This window comes from Cavia porcellus, unplaced genomic scaffold (genome assembly GCF_034190915.1).
Source record: "Cavia porcellus strain 051 isolate PalLab524CR breed Dunkin Hartley unplaced genomic scaffold, mCavPor4.1 scaffold_15, whole genome shotgun sequence".
In the NCBI taxonomy this organism is placed as follows: domain Eukaryota; kingdom Metazoa; phylum Chordata; class Mammalia; order Rodentia; family Caviidae; genus Cavia; species Cavia porcellus.
This window is the reverse complement of record NW_026947498.1, coordinates 68,271,760-68,290,868: the sequence shown is the minus strand read 5'-3', so window position 1 is coordinate 68,290,868 and position 19,109 is coordinate 68,271,760. Positions and strand designations below refer to the sequence as shown.

At 37.2% G+C, this 19,109-nt stretch overlaps 1 pseudogene; it reads left to right on the top strand.

The window, feature by feature from the left end:
- The first annotated feature begins 495 nt into the window (after window positions 1-495).
- LOC134470411 (protein kinase C iota type-like) lies at window positions 496-1,654 on the top strand (annotated as a pseudogene).
- The last annotated feature ends 17,455 nt before the right edge of the window (window positions 1,655-19,109 follow it).

Sequence of the window (19,109 nt, the reverse complement as noted above, 5' to 3'; positions counted from 1 at the left end):
TGCACCAAAGTATACTGAGGTGTCTTGTGTATCTGAATGTACTGAAGTGCCTTGCTTACCACAAGATGGAAAGGTGATTTGCATACCAGAAGATCCTAAAGTGCCTTGGGTGCCAAAAACAACTCTGCCTTGTATGTGTTTAGATCAGAGTTCTTGGGACTGTCTGCAAAAGGATACGGAGGCTCTCCCACCATCATTTCCAGAGGCTCCTCAGGTGTTTTGGGTACAAGAACAGCCTAAGACACCTTCTCCAGAAGATAAATCCATCTGCTGTAGAGCTTCACGACACTTGAGAAAGGTTCACTGCGCTAACGGCCACACATTTCGATCTAAAAGGTTCAGTAAGCATGCTAATTGTGCTGTCCGCTCAGACCCCACAGGGGATTTGGACGCAAGGCATACAAATGTATGCACTGTAAAATTTTAGTTCATAAGAAGTGCCATACACTCGTCAGAGTTCCATGCAAGCACCATATTTTGCATGATGAATGCACAATGCCAATAAACCAGGTTTCCATGGCTTCAGATCCCAAACAGGAAGTAGTCTCATCAAATCCTAAAAGTTATGTGGGTATGCAAGAAATAGATGACGAGAATGAAACAAACACTAGCGAGGAAAATGGCAGGCCTTTGTGCTCTTCTGCTCTTAAAGACTTTGACTTTCTCCATGTCCTCCAGAGAGGAAGCTACGGTAAAGTTTTACTAGCTCGGCATAAAACAACACATCACCTCTATGCCATGAAAGTGGTGAGAAAGGACGATGAAAACCTTATTCGTCTCCAGGTAGAGAAGCAAATATTGGAGAAGTCCTTGAACCACCCTTACCTGGTTGGCCTGCATTCCTCCATTGAGACACCAACCAGATTTTTCTTTATCCTGGATTACATCAGTGGAGGAGACCTAACATACCATCTGCAACAGTTCGGAATCTTTCCCGAAGCACATGTGAGATTCTACTCCGGGGAGATCTCCTTAGCTATCAAGTTTCTTCATGAACATGAGATATTACACAGGGATCTGAAGTTGGAGAACTTGTTACTGGATGCGGACGGACACATTAAAATTACCGATTACGACCTATGTAAGGCAGGACTGAAGGCAAGCGAGAAGACCAACACTTTCTGTGGCACGCTCAGTTATCTGGCTCCAGAAATCATCAGAGGCGAAAGCTATGGTTTCAGTGTGGACTGGTGGAATCTTGGAACAGTAATGTTCGAAATGATGGTGGGAGAGCCTCCGTATCCTTTTGCAGACAGTCCCAAGAACTCTGATCTAAACACATAAAAGGTCTTGCAATCTATGTTAGAAGGAGAAGTCCACATTCCACATCACCTGTCTGTCGAAGCCAGAAGCATCCTCAAGGGTCTTCTGAAGAAGGAGCCAGAGGTGAGATTGGGCTGTCACCCTCAGAGAGGATTCATCGATATTAAAGAGCATCCATTCTTTAACAATCTGGACTGGAACATGATGGAAAAAAAGCAAGTGCCTCCTCCCTTTAAGCCAAGTAATGGTACAGAATTCGGGATAGAAAACTTTGACCCTGAATTTACCAACGAACCTGTCCAGCTCACACCTGATGACAGTTACTTTGTGAACAGCATACATGAATTTGGGCTTTGAGTACATCAATCCCCTTTTCACATAAGAAGAATGAGTCTGATTGTCACCTTCCAGTTAAGCATCTGTTTGTATATCTAATGCATGACAAAACTTGTTACCAGCTTGCATTCAACTGACACTTTTATAATTGCCTGGAAGATCATTTTAATTTCCTTTTTCTATATGAAGATGCCCTGCTTGATTTTGGTTTTTGGTTGACAAAGTTACTTTTTATGATAAGACTTAACGATGAGGCAATTTCTTTTTACCAAATTTGTAAACACATTCCGTTTGTTGCTTGGAGACATATTCCTGATTTTTTTATTTACTACACTGGAAAATAATATCTCATTATGCTTGTTTTGCTCCCAAACTATATGACCTATATATTTAGGCCCCTGATTTTGTAATATTCAGGGAAATCAAAAAAAAAAAAATAGTAACAACTTTGAACAACTCTGCAGAAACCACATACATTGTAGCTCTGTCTCCTTAGTCAAACTTTAACCATCTTAAAGTATTACACCATAAATATACTTTCTAATATTTAGTGGACATCAAAACAATAATGCAAAGAAAGTATTTCTCCAAATAAGGCTAAAATCCCAAAGGAGTCCTAATGTGGACTCAGTAGGAAACATTTTAAACAAATGCCCTGTGTGAGTATTTTACATTCTGAATGCCCAGTGGCAAAGAGCAGCTCTTAAAAGCAGGATCAGAAACATATTTCTGACATGTCAGAGTTCTCTGCAAGTTCATGTTGTGTACACTGATTTTTGTTTTTAAGCAAGATCCGAGTATTACCAGGAACACAGATTCCTTGCAAATGAACATGTCAATCCTTAGAAACATTTTCTTTTGATGTTTTCCTTACTTTCAAATTTAGCTATTTGATGGAAAGATAACATATGACTCCAAGCTTGGGAAAAGTTACATTTCTAATGAAATGGGGCATCCAAATAAAGAGAGAAAGATAACTTAGTAAATGCCTACACATTTTAAGTCATCCTAAATTTAAAACTGGATAGCTTGCCTAGAATTAAACATTATCAAGATTGTGCCATTGTAACTTATTTAGACTATGATGGTTACTTTTCAAGTCCTTTGCACAGAGATGGCACTGAAACAGAGCAATGCTGTATCTGGCAACTCTCGAAATGACAAATTGCTAACTACAAATTGTAGTAAAAATAATTTGAAGAACTCTGCCCCTGAAATGAACTGTACTACTTCAAACTATTTTTATTAAAATTCGTAGTTAGCAATTCGTTATTTACACAGCTGCCAGATACAGCACTGATCTGTTTTAGTGCCATTTCTGTGCAAAGGACTTGAAAAGTAAACCACCATTGTCTAAATAAGTTACAATGGCACAATCTTACTGAAGTTTAATTCTAGCTAAGCTATCTAGTTCTAAATTTAGGATCACAACATGTGTAGGCATTTACTAACATATCTTTCTATCTTCATTTGGATGCCCCGTTTCATTAGAAATATAACTTTTCCCAAGCTTGGAGTCATATTTTATCTTTCCATCAAATAGCTAAATTTGAAAAGTAAGGAAAACATCAAAAGAAAGTGTTTCTAAGGATTGACATGTTCATTTGCAAGGAATCGGTGTTTCTGGTAATACTCGAATCTTGCTTAAAAACAAAAATCAGTGTACACAACATGAACTTGCAGAGAACTCTGACATGTCAGAAATATGTTTCTGATCCTGCTTTTAAAGAGCTGCTCTTTGCCACTGGGCATTCAGAATGTAAAATACTCACACAGGGCATTTGTTTAAAATGTTTCCTGCTGAGCCCACATTAGAATTGCTTTGGGCCTTTGGCCTTATTTTGAGAAACATTTTCTTCCCATTATTCTTTGGTCCTCCACTTAAATAATAGAAATGTTATTAATGCTATAAGCAGCAATTTACAACCTTATGAATGCTTCTGAACAAATTTTAAACACATGACTCTTATAGATCATCTTCTCTGCTGCCCCAGTAAAGCCTTATCATTTGCACCAATGATTTATGCACAAAAGCAGCATTTTTCTTTAATGAAGTCAATCTTTATTCAGGGTGTTATGTGGTTTTTAAAATTTTTACGTAGTAAGATTTACTCTGTGTATTTTATGGGGAATGTCATTACAAAAATTTTAACTATGCTATTTTTTTTTGCAATCTTTAGTAATGGCAGTTATTATAAAAAGTCTTCTCAAAATATTTACCAGGAAAATAAGGCAGTTTACAATCAGAATAGTTGACCTTTTGATATTCTAAGACATAATTTACTTTGCATAAGCCTGCGATCGGTTCTCTTTGTTCATATTCACCCTGAATTCAATTTCAAGTACCTGGTTCAGTAATGCTACAGTTACTTTATACATTTGTTTTGTCATGCAGCATGCAGCCTTGGTGGTCGTAATACAACCTGTATTTGTGTACCACTTTTTTTCTCATGTTAAAAACCTTTAATTACAACATGTAATTCAAATCACAGCCATGAAAAGATTTTGCAGCCGTATTGTAAAACCGCCATGGTGATCGTACTGCATTTTCACTAGTTTCAATCTGGAGTAAACCTAAAGTGAAATCTGCCAGCTCCAAACCAAGACTCACGGTGACTTTCAATTGCTTTCTGCTTCACTCCTCACTCACTGAAGATCTGCTGTATTGGACTGCTTTAAGTAATGAACAACGTGTGGATGCAATAACTACTGGACATGGTTGTGTATAATATGAATCTTAAAAATTCAATACATTTAGTGTTGTAACAGACATACTTAATTCACTCATGTGAAGTAAACATTCTCTGAATTTTGGGGCCTGCAATCTTTTGTTGCTTCTGTGTGAACCATCATGGTTCCTAACTGCCATCATGTTTTGGCCACAACTGTCTCCTAAGTCTTCAATTAATACTTGATTTAATGGAAACTCTGTGAAGCCCAGCCTCCAAGGGATTGTAACTTGGGTGAAAAATTCATGGGATAAAGTCACTGACAGCTGTGTTCTATGCCCTGTGAGCAGGCTATGTGGATGCGATGTGCACATTTTAAGAGAGCTCTACTGCTGGACATGAGAGGCTGGGGCCAATATTTCCATTGAAATGGAATTTCAAGACATTCAGTCCATAACGTGGGGTTTTGAGAACTATAATAGTGTTCTAGAAAAAGGTGACAAGACTGTATTTGAACAAATATGGATTTTTGTATATGAAAAAAATAAGACTACCCTGAAAAATAAGTTCTGGTGCATCTTTTGGAGCAAAATTTAAGGTAAGAGCTGGTCTTATTTTCAGGGAATAATATTTTTGAACTCTAGTTCACCCAACAGGGTCGTCATGGGCAGCTGAGTTACTGCACCTGAATGAATAATATTTTCATGGTATGAGATGACCCAAGATAGCTTGGGCAGAGCACATGAATGAGTACCCTCTACAGTGGTCAAGCAAATGGCAGACGTGCAGGCCCTTTAGCATCTGCTTTCTGCCACCTTCTCTCTTCCAATAGTCATGACTGATGTCTGAGTGTTCACTGTGGGAGCAGCACTTTGGGTGCAGTAATTCAGCTGTCTACGGTGACCCTATTGGTGAGCTAGAGTTCGATTCTTTTATCCCTTAAAGGCCACCAGTTTGCTGCTACTATTAGGTGGTGGAGCCCTCAGGAGTTGGGATCTAGTGAAAGGTCTCCAGTCACTGGGCAGAATCCCCTGAAGGGGACAGCAGGATCTCACGCCCTTCTTCTTCTCTTCCCAGCCATGAGGTGAGCAGCTCTGTTCTGCTATGTGTCACCCCACACCCTGGCCCATGATATGCTGCCAGCAGCCTATGCCAGTGGGCCAACCGGTCACAGAGTAGAACTTCCAGAATTGAACCACAATAAACCTTTTGTCTTTATAAGCTGATTACTTCAAGTATTTGTTACAGTAGTATAAAACTGAATACCAGAGTGGAGCTGTGCTATACACTATATTTCAGAGGGGAATTAACTAGAGGAACAGAGATACCAGGAGACTGACATAAATCAAATGCCTTCACTTAGAAACACATCAGGTGCTCAATGCTGAGGCTATACTGTGACTTCCGACTTCAGTGTTCCTTTGCCCAGCCCCAGGTGTTTTATGTTTTGCTTGTTATATGAAGGATTTTTAAATGATTTTCATGTATAAGTGGTCCATATTTATTGTCTTATATATTTCTCAGATTATTTCTATGAAGCACGGGCTCCCCAGCTTCCAAGCCTGCGAGTCACACCAACAGCACTCCTGAGTCTCCACAGCAGATAGGAACTCTCAGTTGCCATAATTACATGATTCAATGTCTAATGATAAGTTTCTTCCTATATGCCAACAGGAAATATATATACACATACATGTATGTAATTTATACACATTCAGAGGCATTCATAGAAACCTGTTCACACAGAGACAAAGCAGATATATATCTACTATACAGAAATATATTAGAGAAATCCCTGATTAACATGGCTAGGATCAAGAAGAGGTCACCCTCATTAGAAAAAAAAGAGAACTGACCATGAGTGCATGGTGATACCAAAGAAAAACAAGCTTCCCTGTGGTAAACTCCTAGAATTTTGAAGTTATTACAGAAGTTAGTGCATTCTGATCAAACTGTCAAAGCAACTACAGAAATATACCTGTATGGAAATACCACTCAGGAAAAATGCATATAAATTTTATTAATATAAATCTATAATTATAAGATTTAATAATAATAATTACTTGATTCATAGTAAATGAAAGAAATGTTTCTCTTACTCTTAAAATTTCTTGTGTTCATTGTAAAATTCAAGTGTGAGTTATTTGATAATGTGAATTTAAAGAAAGTTGAATATCCAAAATAAAAAGAGAAGTAATTTTGTTGTTAAATAAAAATGAACTATAGTTGATATGAGATTATGTTATGTTAAAAGGGCTTGTCTAGTTTACATGTGTTTCATGGAAGATCTTTTAAATTTTATAAAAACTTTGTTCAGGATTCGTAGAAAGCAAATGCTATTATAAAATTGTTTTAACTTAGGGGAGTGTGGGGAGGGGAAGATAAATGCCTGTGTGGAGCTGCAGTAGAAAATGTGACCCCCACCACCCCCAAGCCAGTAACTTCAGTCTCTTAGTCACCCTGGTAATAGTTCCTGTTGCAGTTCCGATTGCTTCTATCCGCTAGAAACAGCTGGCTACTGTAATGCACAGCTGGTCACTGTGGGGCATGCTTTAAGAAGCAAAGACAGCCAAGTACGCTGTGTTTGGACTTCCCCTTTGCAATCCCATAAAATCCTCTCTCCTTGAGCCTTCAGGGCCTGATACTCTCGGAATGATCCTGATCAGTGCTCGGCCATGTAGAATAAATCTGCCTCCAAATCCTAGGTGTCATTTCGGTGTTTCTGCTTAAAGTTGCACAACTCATCTTAGAAACAATTTGCAAATATATCTTTCAAATTATTAACATTAGGTTTCTAAATATTTTCCTGAAACATCATCTTAGATTATATAATCTAAATTAGTGTTCATTTTATAAAAGAAAGTAAAAATATGTTCAAATTCATATTGGCAGAGATTTAAGTTTTCTTTACAAGAAATTATTTTTTCTAAATTTCTAATGTTTAGCAAATTAATGTTAATGTTACATATTATACTGAATATTATACATGATATAAGAAATATATAGAGTATTATATATAATAGATTATTATGCAATCATCATAATATATAAATGTAGATTATTATATATATAATCATGCTTGATTTTGCTAATCTGAGAACTTTACAGATAAATATTCCTGGAAATTTCTCTCATTTAAAGGGATTATTTTGAAATTTGATATATTTATATGAGCAATAGAACTGCACTGAAAACCTTGATGCAGTAATTTTATCATATTAGTGTCTGACCATACTCATATAAAATAATTATTATGGTGCAATAAAAAGTGATTTAGTCAGTAATATTACAACATTCCCTTATGAATATATTTTATGTATATTTGTACTACATAAAATCATATAAATTTATTTTCCAGATCTATGTCATCCCTCTCTTATCATTTTAAGAAGTTCAGATCTATGCTGTCTCCATTCATCTTCTTTATACAACCTCAGAGGTTAGCCTACCTTCACCAAAAAAGTGAAAGAAAATTGAATAAACATTACTCTACATCATATTATCAGAGGTGCAGACATATAATTAAAGTATTGGAAATTACCTTGTAAAATAGTTCTAGCATTTTTTAAGTTTAGAATCTTTAAAATTGTGTCTTGGTAATATTACTTCACTTTTTTCTGTGTTCTACAAATATATATCATAAGATAGGCCCAATGTTTCCCATATTTATCTCAGGTGCTTTCATTTTTATTTCCATGGAACTGGAATATTTGTTTTAAAACACTCCATTTCTTTTAGCTGCATTGTACACCCACTATATCAGTGCATGTGACAGGACAGTGGTAAACACTAGAGTTTGGACTTCCATGCATTTCTCCAGGATGATATTCAATACTTTCAAGTTGAAGGGAAAACTGGAAATTTCAGACCTACATGCCAGAAAGTAATAGTGTAAGAATTCTCACCAGTGAATCTTTGGCAGATAATGCAACCCAACATAACAAGGACAGAGACCTGCTAGAAATTTATGCCTTAAAAGAGCTCCAAAGTCAATGAAGAAAAACATTTGTTCGCTTTTTACTTCACTGATACATGTTTCAAATTTGTATGCATATATGATGTATTTTAATTCTTCTTTACCCAATCTTCTGTTCTCACTTCAAGAGAGAACAGGCCCAGCTGCAGGCGTGCACGCCAGTGCAGGCGGCACCAGCAAGAACAGACTGGGAAGCGGTGCGCACTCCTGCAGGCAGGACCTGTGGCGGGAGCAGGCTGAAGCAGGAGGGAGAATATGGAGCAGCCGCTGGTCATCAGGTGAGCACTGTGTTCTACACACAGACAGGAGAACAGAAGTGGGTGGGAGCGTTTTATATCAAAGAGCTCTAGGAGAAAGCAGGAAACAAAAGACCTGCCCCAGTTCCTACACCCAGAAGCCAAGGTCATGCTCACAGGCTGCCGCACAAGCCCCACGTGACTGGAGTGCGCATTGCTGGACTCTGACTTGGAAACTGCCAGAGAACTACGGACACCAGAGGAATTTTCCTACTTTTATTTTCCCCTGTCTGGCTGTGTGTTGTCTGGTTGGTTTTGCCTGTTTTGTTTTGTTTGTGGCTGTGTTACTTTGCCTTTATTTTGTCTTTTTCTTTTTTTTTTTTTTAACCAGTTAGTTTTTTGTTTTTTTTTTTTGTTTTTTTTTTTTTTTTTCGGTATTCATCTTATTTTTCTTTCCTCAACTATCTCCTGATTTGGTAGCTTCACACGAATGAATATTGTTTCTTGTCTTTCTGGTTTACTTCAATACTCCTTCACTTGCAGTTTCAATTTCTTGTCTCCTGTGTCCTCCAGTTTCCCAAAATTTCAATTATTATCCTTAAACCCCAGCCTTGCTTCTACTATATTTGAACTTTTTCATCTCTCTGTCTTGTCCTTTATCTCTGTAAATTCTTCTCTCTTCCCACACAGGGTAAAATCACTCCATTTAGGGGGAAATCATTGCATACAAGTTCCTGATATATATTGCACTTTGTTATATAACTGTAAAATTGCTCCTCTGGTTAAAGGTATCAGGTTGACAGTTACAGTTTGTCAGTAGATAGCCTGTACTTGATGCTACTATTATTGACAACTGTACTACTTTAGGCAGGATTTCATATATGTTATGTTTTTGTCCCTTGTATGATAATAAGGTGATTGTATGAGATCACAGTCACATTCATTGTTCAGGACCAAAGGATTGGGTGCCAAGCCAAATAGATAACAATTTTTCATCCTTAATCAATTGGGAAAATATGTTTTTGGGATAGACAAAAGACATTTCCTAGGGAGTCCTAAATATTGGTGATAAAGATGCCTACCATAAGAAATCAGCAAGCAAAACACAGAAAACAAAATAAAGTAAGAGGAGAAGATGAAAATATGCAGAAGCAAAATGCAACCCCAGACCCCCCGCCCACCCATGACAAGCCCAGAGCACAGTGAGATAAAGGAAATCAAAAGCGAAGCATTGAAATTTTCCAAAATGAGAGGAAAAGAAGTGAAAAAACAAATGGAAGAGATCATAGAAAAAAATCTCTCAAGTACACAGATAAATGGTGACAAAATGAAAGGCATTAAAGCAGACACAGATTTTAACAAAGCACAGGACTTTGGAAACTGTGAATGCCCAATGTAGGAAAGAAACAGAATCCTTGAAACATAATCAAATAGCAATTCAGATTAAAATCACCGCTGAAAGTATACACCAACAGATCAAAAATCTCTAAGGATGGAATGTCAGATCTAGAGTACAGGATTGGGGCTAGTGACTATAGAAAGAAAGATTCCTTAAAAATTTCGAGAGATCATAAAAAATCCAATATTTGCTAGAGGAAGCAAAGAAGACCGTCATAAGTTTGAATGGAATCAATGAAAAAGCTGGAGATGACACAAAGGCCTTAAAAGTTTTCTTCACAGAATTAATGGCAGAAAACTTCCCAAACAGGATAAAGAATTTGACATGTACATAAAATGGAGTTTATAGAACTCCACACATCCAGGACGAAAGGTGTTTCTATAAACCCATCTTCCTCAGGATAGTATGTTTAAGCATCCATGTGTTTTGAGTAGATGACTACAGTGGCAAAGTAGGCATTGTAATTAGGACAAGTAAGATCTTTTCACTGAAAAATCATGTCTAAATTTAGCTAATCTGGAGTTCTAATATCTTAACTCTGGACATATGTAAAAACACTAATAAGATTATCTACTGAGCTAAAACACACATATTTTCTTGTTCACTATTAAGGCTTTCAAAAAACCTGCTATATTAGAATACAATTAGGGTTCAAATTTTAACACAGAGACATATGTTTATGTTTATACCTATGAATACTGAAAGATATACACATGTGTGTATATACATCCATATACATGTATATATAAAACTACTCACCTAAAACAGTAATCCAAGTAAGACCTTAGTACTAGTTTTAAAATCAAACTATTAAACACAGGAAAGAAATACAAGAGAATTATCAGTTCAGTGCCTGTACTTGTTATAGTTATGAGTGTTGGGTACCTGAGAGTGAATTTATTTGCTGACATCGTCCTTGATGCCTGCACATAATGGCAGATTACCATTTTTTTCTAGGTGATGTGAACAATCTTTACACCTCTTCTGCTCTAAACTTTCTTTAGTATAATTGTAATATGAATAACTCATATTTATGGATTGTGTTGAACAGGAAAGCTTTTAACCAGGCAATTATAAAGCTAAAAATATAAAATTTCCTTATTCATCAATATTTCCTATATAATGCAACAGAAGCAACGTCAAAACCCAGGACTCCTTGGATTAAGTCTATGATAGAAACCAGCATAATTGTCAATGTTGAGTTACATAGTTACTATATTATACATTAAAATTGATTACAAATAAAATGAAAAATTGCAAAAAATAGATGAGATAGTCTAACAAATGAAACAGAAGACACATTGTTGGGAAAAAACAGATGTGCAATCAGAATGAAATGGTAATAAAAGAGAAACAGTCATCATACAATGTAAAATAGAGTATAGGAAGAAAGTCAGCAGGTTTTATGCATTTTTGGTAGGATATCCTGGGAGAGGATACACTGGTGTGTGTGTTACAAATAAAACATAAACTTGCAAAAGTTTAATGCTGAGTTTTAAGATGAAATGATAAAGTAGGAAGAGTTATGTAGCACCTACATTTATTTTAGACACACATTTTAACTTACTGTATTTGTAAAATTCTATAAAATATTTGTACATGTGTTTAGACCCTCATATTTATACATATAGTAAAAATATAAAAATGAAACAAATAATTATTAGAAGTTCAAAGTTTAAGAAGTGTCTCTGTCTCAGGTGGAAAGAGTAATGCTCTGGCAGAATTAAATATTTCTGGATTCGTTTAAACATTATACAGTGCACACATGTATTGAAACATCACAAAGCACTGCATTACAACGCACAACTTTTATTTTTTTGTTCATCAGTTAAAATTAATTTACAACTTTATACTTTTTAAATAGTCATGTAAGTTATAGCAAAGTGTTTTGCCAATTCAGTCACAGAGGTAGGTACATACATATCACTATGGTTAATAATTTTAGTTGAACCTATTAAATAATTCATACTTTCCAATTAAATAAAACCATTCCAAATATTACATACTAATAAAAGTATATTGAGTAACAAAAGTACAATTTCCTGGAGTCACTTAAACTTTTCTCTAGTTATCAAATAAGCTGACATGAACAATACCATTTTGTGACTTTCAAAACGACCTTCATTGATTATTTTCATATAACACAGCCAAAAGTTCATGAAAAATTTTCTCCAGGGAAGTTAACTTCTCAGTTCATATTGCCAATGAATGTGCTTTGGCAGAAAATTTGCCAAAAATGACATTTACTTTTTGGGAAATTACGATATCACTTAATAGAATCTTGGAGTATATAGCACTCAGACAACTGTCAAATTGATCCTAGGCATTGAGGGATCTGAATGTTCATTACCAGAAGGGCTATATATTAACTGAAACTTAGCTATTTATTTCAAGATGCTGAATTAAGTTTAGAGAAAATGATGAAACATTAAAGTTGGCACAATATTCAATGTAATATGAAGGCTACAAGCCTATAGCTACCTAAATCATTTTGCCAGATAACTGGATTTAAAAATGGTTTACAATGTTGTGAGATACCAATTTCTCTTTTGGAGTTCAGACAGCTTTTCAAGAATTAGATCCCTCAATTCAAGTATATCTTAAATTTTAGGAAACTCTTAGAAAAGAAAGTTAGTTAAATTCATTCTAATATCTTTCCAAGTGAAAGGAAACAGCTAAACAGTAATTTAAAATATGTTGCAAAATATTTCAGTATAAGAATCAGGACATTAATAATCCTACTAAATTTGAGAAATAAGGTTTTGCTTTTTATTATAGTATTAACGTTGGCAAGGTTTGGGAGGCCCGATTTTTCTGTATTCACATATATAACATACCAAATTGCTAAGTAGTCTATTTGAGATGAAAAAAAGGTAATATTTACAATCTCAAGCAGAGAAATTTAATTACTACATTTTTACTGCTTTCTTAGTATGTTACTTATATTTGGAACATCAGTTACCTCAATTGGTAAATATGCAATTGTCACTTTTGGTTTGTTTTCCCCTCGCTTTCAGAAAGAATATATTTTTCAAAAGTAGCCATAGTCTTTGTTTTTATAATCAATCCATATTATATCAAAAATAATACATTTCAATAAATACTGGTGGGATAAGTGATTTAATGAATGAATGAAACAAGACACAGCTAGCTCCTGTAATTAATGTTATTTTGTTATGCAAATATATTACAAGAAATAAGACACAATATGACAAATAGTTGAAAGGTAAAGAAAATAGACTTTAAATTCTGGGAAAGAGGGGTTATGAGTGTGAATAATTCTTAGTAATTTCATGGCATTGGAATCCATAGAAAGCTTATGCACAGAGCTTTAAAATAAAATTAAAACAGAACCATCAATTGATATTGGAACTTGAACTTTGAAAATAATATCAACCGTTTTGCTAGATCTAAAATTTCCCAGAAAGTCTCATGTGTTCAAACTTTGTGTTTTGAAAGGTGCCTGGATCATCAGGGCACTACACTCATCAAGGGATTCACCAATGTGAATTTAGCAGTTGAGTGTGCTCTTTAGAGTCTGGCTAGAGGCAGGTACCGGGGCCTTGACCTGGAGGCATCTATGACTGTCTGGTCCTTATTCACTGTGTGAATTCTGACCACCATGACATGAGCTGATTTCTTCCTGTCAGGCCTTTCCATCATGCCATTTCTCTCTTGCAGACAGTGAAATATTAGCCTAAATAAATCTTTTGTCCTTAAAGTTCTGGGTATTGAATATTTTATCCCTGCAACAAAGAAAGTCACCGAAATAGATTTTTATACACAAAGCAGGATCATTTCTGTGAATGTATCTGACTTACTGGCTTCCACTTGTTTAGAAGACATTCTTGGGAGTAGTTTGAAAATCTGACCAGAAAAATCTAGAATACAGTTTGCTAAGGTAGGTGGGAAATTCTGATCAGAGCTAGAAGAACAGAATACTGATAGGAATGCATAGAGTAAAGCTAGTCTCCGAAAGTTTCAGTTAGGAATACGAACTCCATTGGCTGTTGGACTCCTGGTCATGGGTGTCATACTCTGGCAAAAAATAAAATGGAATCTTTATCTAAATCATGAGACTGTGCAGAAGGTTAAGATTAAGTATGATGGATTCATGTGGCTGAGGAAAGTTCAAGGTGGCCCAATAGTTCATCTATGGTTAGGGATGCTTGCTGTTTCTAGCAAGATCTGTTATGAAAATGAGAAAAAAAATGACAGAGTTAAATTATTTTTAAAATTTGCAGTTTCATCAGAAATATAGCATGGGGAAGTTAGCAGAAAGGAGAGCACAGTTGTTTAAAAGATTAGCATGAAAAAAGAGCCAGATTCTTTGCATCAGGAAAATAGGAAAATTATCTGAGGAACATTTCATAAGTTAAGCATACTTTACCCATCAGAAGACTAAAAGTCCAACAATGAAAGACTTTGGTTTGGAACTAGAGCCCTGGGGAGCCACGTTCATTCAGTGCTATCCAGGAAAGCGTTTCCTGTAGTTCAGGCATCAGATGTCTTTGTAACCATGATCCAAGAGAAACTGGAAACTGGTAGATCTGACCACAGACCTCCACATCTTCCACATGGTGCTGGTGTTATGGGAAAGAAGAATGTAAGAGCCGTGTGTCTTCTACCCAGATTTCAGAAGATGTGGTAGGTCAAGCAGTGTGGCCCTGAAAGTAAGTCATTAAGCTGGAAAGGAGAAGCCCAAAGTGTAAAGGAGGCTTGAGAAAGCTGAAGATGCCAAGTCTGAGGAACACCTAGTCAGAAAAGCTGCAGGGGGTTAGCAGAACCACCCCAATAAAGGCCACGAGGGCTTCAACAGGCAAATTCACATGGACCAGGTTTCACAAAAACTTTGGCTCTCATATGTTCTCTCAACTTTCCCTGAGTGCTGGACACAGTGCTCTAGAATTTAATGCTCACTGTGCTGGGCTCCATTCTCACTTTGATTCAGTCTACATCACTCTCTGTATCTTACTTCAGTCTTTTGGAATAGAAGGTTTGTGATGTGCCATTATATGTTGGTAGTATTTTAAATATTTTTAACAGTGGCTCATGGCTAAGAGTATGCCTTCAGTCTCAAAGGAAATTTTAGACAAGGACTTTTCCAAAAAGTAGTTCTTGGACTTTTAAAACCTTGGTGAGTCTTGGTGATTGGGTAAGTATATTTTACATAAAGAGATGATAAATCTTTTCAGGACCAGAACAGAATTGTAAGATTTACTTAAAACATCCCCCCTAAATCTCAGGTGGGGGAGTGAAGGTGAGTAGAACCTGGAGTCACTATGTTCATCACTGATTCATCCTCTAATGAGTTTAGCAACTGCACGTGCTGTTAGAAGTGTAACCTGGCTAGGAGCAGGATTATGTGGGCATAAACTGAAAAGTACCATCATTCTCTGGCTTTTCCTTGCATTCTCTCCCTTTTGGTTACCGTGACATGAGGAGCCTTTTCTTCCCAGGTCCTTCCACCAGCAGGCCTTTGTCTCGGAGCCAGTCAGCATGAACCAAAAGAGTAAGTATTCTGCTCTTCAAAATGCAAATGTCAGGTGTTTCACCCCTGTGAACAGAAAAGACACTAAAACACCAAAAATGTTTTCAAGGAGGAGAATCAAGATAAAACTTTGCTTAATAATAATAAATAGCAAGAACTACAATAGTAGTTGTATAACTAATAATACTAGTTCTATAATATTAGTTCTTGGAGTGTTTCAGTCTATTCTTAACATGCATTTCAGTTTATTGATAACATCACCCCTAGTTCTTCTATATGGAAAACTGTTTCATCTGATTCTTTGCTTTTGAGTCAGTGAAACTATCTCGGAACTCCATTGTATTGTTTACAAACTATTTATATTCAAATTTCTCCCTTTGACAAACACTGAAATTAGAGTCAATAGGACTGAAAGCTGTAATTGATTAAATATGATATTGCACTCTAAAATTCAATTACAGAAACCCTAAGCCCAGAGCACCTCTGAGGGGTGCTCACTCACCCTTTTTGTGTTGCAACATTGTTCAAGAATACAGAGCACACATGTAGGAAGCCAGAAATGGGAGTTAATTTGCCAAAACCTGCAGTCCTTGACTGCATAAAAGGGTTTTTATGGATTTTAAAAATGAATCCAAACTGCTCCCTAAGTCTCCAAGTAAAAAAAAAAAGAAAGCAGTGGCAGGTTTCCCTGAGAAGTCCACTTTGACCCCTCCTCAGCTGCCAGAGTCCCTGCCAGCACCTACAGCATCACTCCCCACTCCCAACTCACCACCTTCCAGCCTCTGCACCAGTTCCAGTCAGCCGCTGCCCACACTCAGCCACAGAGGGCCTCTCCAGAGCCTTCTGTTTCCTACACTGATCAGACAGCAGCATTTAATGCTTACCCACAACAGCTGTCAGCAATTCCTTCTGAGTTCTACATTTTGACCTAGAAATAGAGGACTGTCAGCCCTGATGAATGAGTACCATGACATTTCCCAAAGGCCCCCTTACCTTAGAAACAACCCAATCAAGAACTTCTCAAAGACATCCAAAAGGGACACAAAAGCTAACGAACTGCCGTCACCCAGAAACCTGATTAAAGCACATAAGTAAATTCAGTCTGATAGACAGTCATACCCTCTGGCTTCAGGTTATTGACACAAGAAAAATGTTCACTCCATATGCAAGACGCAAAGAAACCTGATTATCCGGGCCCCACTGAACCTGAACCTCTTCTCTCCATGTTGGGCCTGGATAAAGAGGACAAACTGAGCTCTATCAAATTGGGCCCCTGAGAACCTGCAGTCACTGTAGAAGTTGGGGCAAACCAGTGCCTCCTGGTAGACAATGGAACAGAACCCTCTTACCCTCTGAAGTTCCCTCTGTCAAAAGTTACCATTTGGGGCAACTGGGACACTTATCTCTCTCTCTTTCTGTCAGGCACTAGCTTAACAGCCTGGAAGGACACCTCACCAACATCAGTTCCTGTCTGAGAAGAGGCTTGCTCTTCAAATTAGAAGGGACCATCCCTTTTACACCGAGTCAGTCAGACTCCCACTGTTGACCCCTGAGAAGAAGACAAGCCTGCATCAGCCTGAGAAAAATAACTGCTGTGCCATCAATAGTGCGGCCATCACTTTGCACCCTGTGGTTCCCAACCCATGCACTTTTCTTGGACTGCTCTAGCTCACTTGGACTCAGTTGTACTAAAGAGTTAAGGACTCTCTCATTCCTTGGGGGGAGCCTGAGGACAGACTTGGGCAAGCCACCAACACCTTTTATCTGAGACAACCGGTTTCTGTTTCCTTCAGCTGTGTCATGATCTCCTGAGCAAGCACAGTAGCCTGTGAGACTGCTGAAATGGGCCTCTCCTGTGTGTGAGGCAGGTCGGGATCTCTGAGCTCACAGTGCTGCAGCATTGCCCTCCATATGCACTGCCTCAGACTTCTGCCACCCACTGTCTTTTGAAGTAGCTGTCTGAACCTAAAGAATGTCTCCTTCCTTTGATTAGCTCCTGTCGGCCAGTCTCTCTTTGTTTTAAAATAGAAAGAACCCAGTCGGAACTCAGAAGTTAACTGAATTAGACTTAACCTCCCAGAGGTCAAAGCTGCCTGCTTGTCCAGCTGCCTGCTGGAAAGACAGAAAAGCTCTGCACAATGTCTTGCACAAACTGAGTACAAGAAAAAAATCCATAAATTTCTAAGAGCTTCTGCATCCTATAAAATCTGGACCCTTGGGTTCACATAAACACTGATGCTTACTCAGGGCTGCCTACTCCCTTTTTTATCTTCATGCTCTAATAGCTGCTGTCCTTGTGATTAAGAAACCTGACAAGCTCATCTTAGTCCAAGCCTCACTGTCCAGGTGCCTCATGCTGTCCTGGACATCCTGAGTAACTGTCGACCACCCAGTCCTGACATGTGTCTGCCCACCACGCTTGGCCCACCAGATTGTGCCTAAAATCTGACTCCCCCTGATGGATGCTGAGTAGACCCTGCTCATGAATGCAAGTGGCTCTGTCATGACAAGTTAGAGATGCTGGAGTCACCTTGGATGAAGTTATTTTGGCCAAAACTCTCCTACTACTGCTTCCTGCTGCTGTTTGGAAACCTGCTACCAAAATATTACATGACACTCCATTAGAATGTACAATCTTACGTCTTATTGTATCATCCAAAATAAATTTCACGAAGTGAATGAAACCTGATGAAATGTTCAGATAAAACAAAATAAAATGAAACAGTTTAAACTGTTTCCTTCCAGTTACACGCAGCTGGGCCTCTGCTTTGTACATAAGACACACAGACGCTTTGCTTTTCCTCTTCTCACAGGCTTTTCACATCTTGAAAACATGGTTCTGTTTGCATGCCCGCCTCCCAGTCCTTCTGACCTTTTTGGACCACAGAAATCTAATTGAAATAATCTCATCCCTCATTTCAGTGTTTTATTTTTGCATACTGTGTACAAAATTGTCTGACTGCAAATCCATTCTTTGCTGTGGCCTGTGTCATATCCTCGTATTCTTACTAAGTATTCAATTAATGCATAGGAATGAATAATATTGAACTGTTCTTATTGGTATTTTAGCTGTCAAACCATGTTTAATACATTAAAATACATATCAAAATCTTCATTCTTTGAAAACTAGTTTCATAACACCTTTGTTGTGTTTTTCATGTGCTTTTAGCTTTATGAGCAAATTCATAAGCAATAATGTTTGTGTTACAGTGTCTGCAGTGGTGGGAAAACTGGCAGTAAATCGTGAAAGACTCCTTCCATCACACACTTGCATTTAACAATGAGCAACTGAAATGGTTAATATTCGGAACTGTAATTACAGGATTACTAGCCAGATGTAAAGTAAACTTTAATTAAAAGAAGCTTGGACTATGCATTCCTCTAATGATTCTCCCATCTATAATATACAGGGGCTACAACTGCGTCAGTTCTTGCCAACATATTACAGGGACATAATTACATTGGGTTGCAGCTGTTATAGTGCATGTGAATGGATCTGTTTGGGAGTCTAATTTGCAGTTCCTTTATGCTTGTAATATTGAGCCCATTTTTATGTCCGTATTTCCTTTATGACTGATAATACTGAGCATATTTTATGCACATTTTCTGTACATGGTCCTAATTATGCTGATTTATATTAGTTTTTTTCTGTAGTTTTGAAGGAGTATGTTATATTTGAAGAAAAAAATCTTCAATGGTTATAAAACTTGCAAATATATTTAGTCTATTATTTTCATAG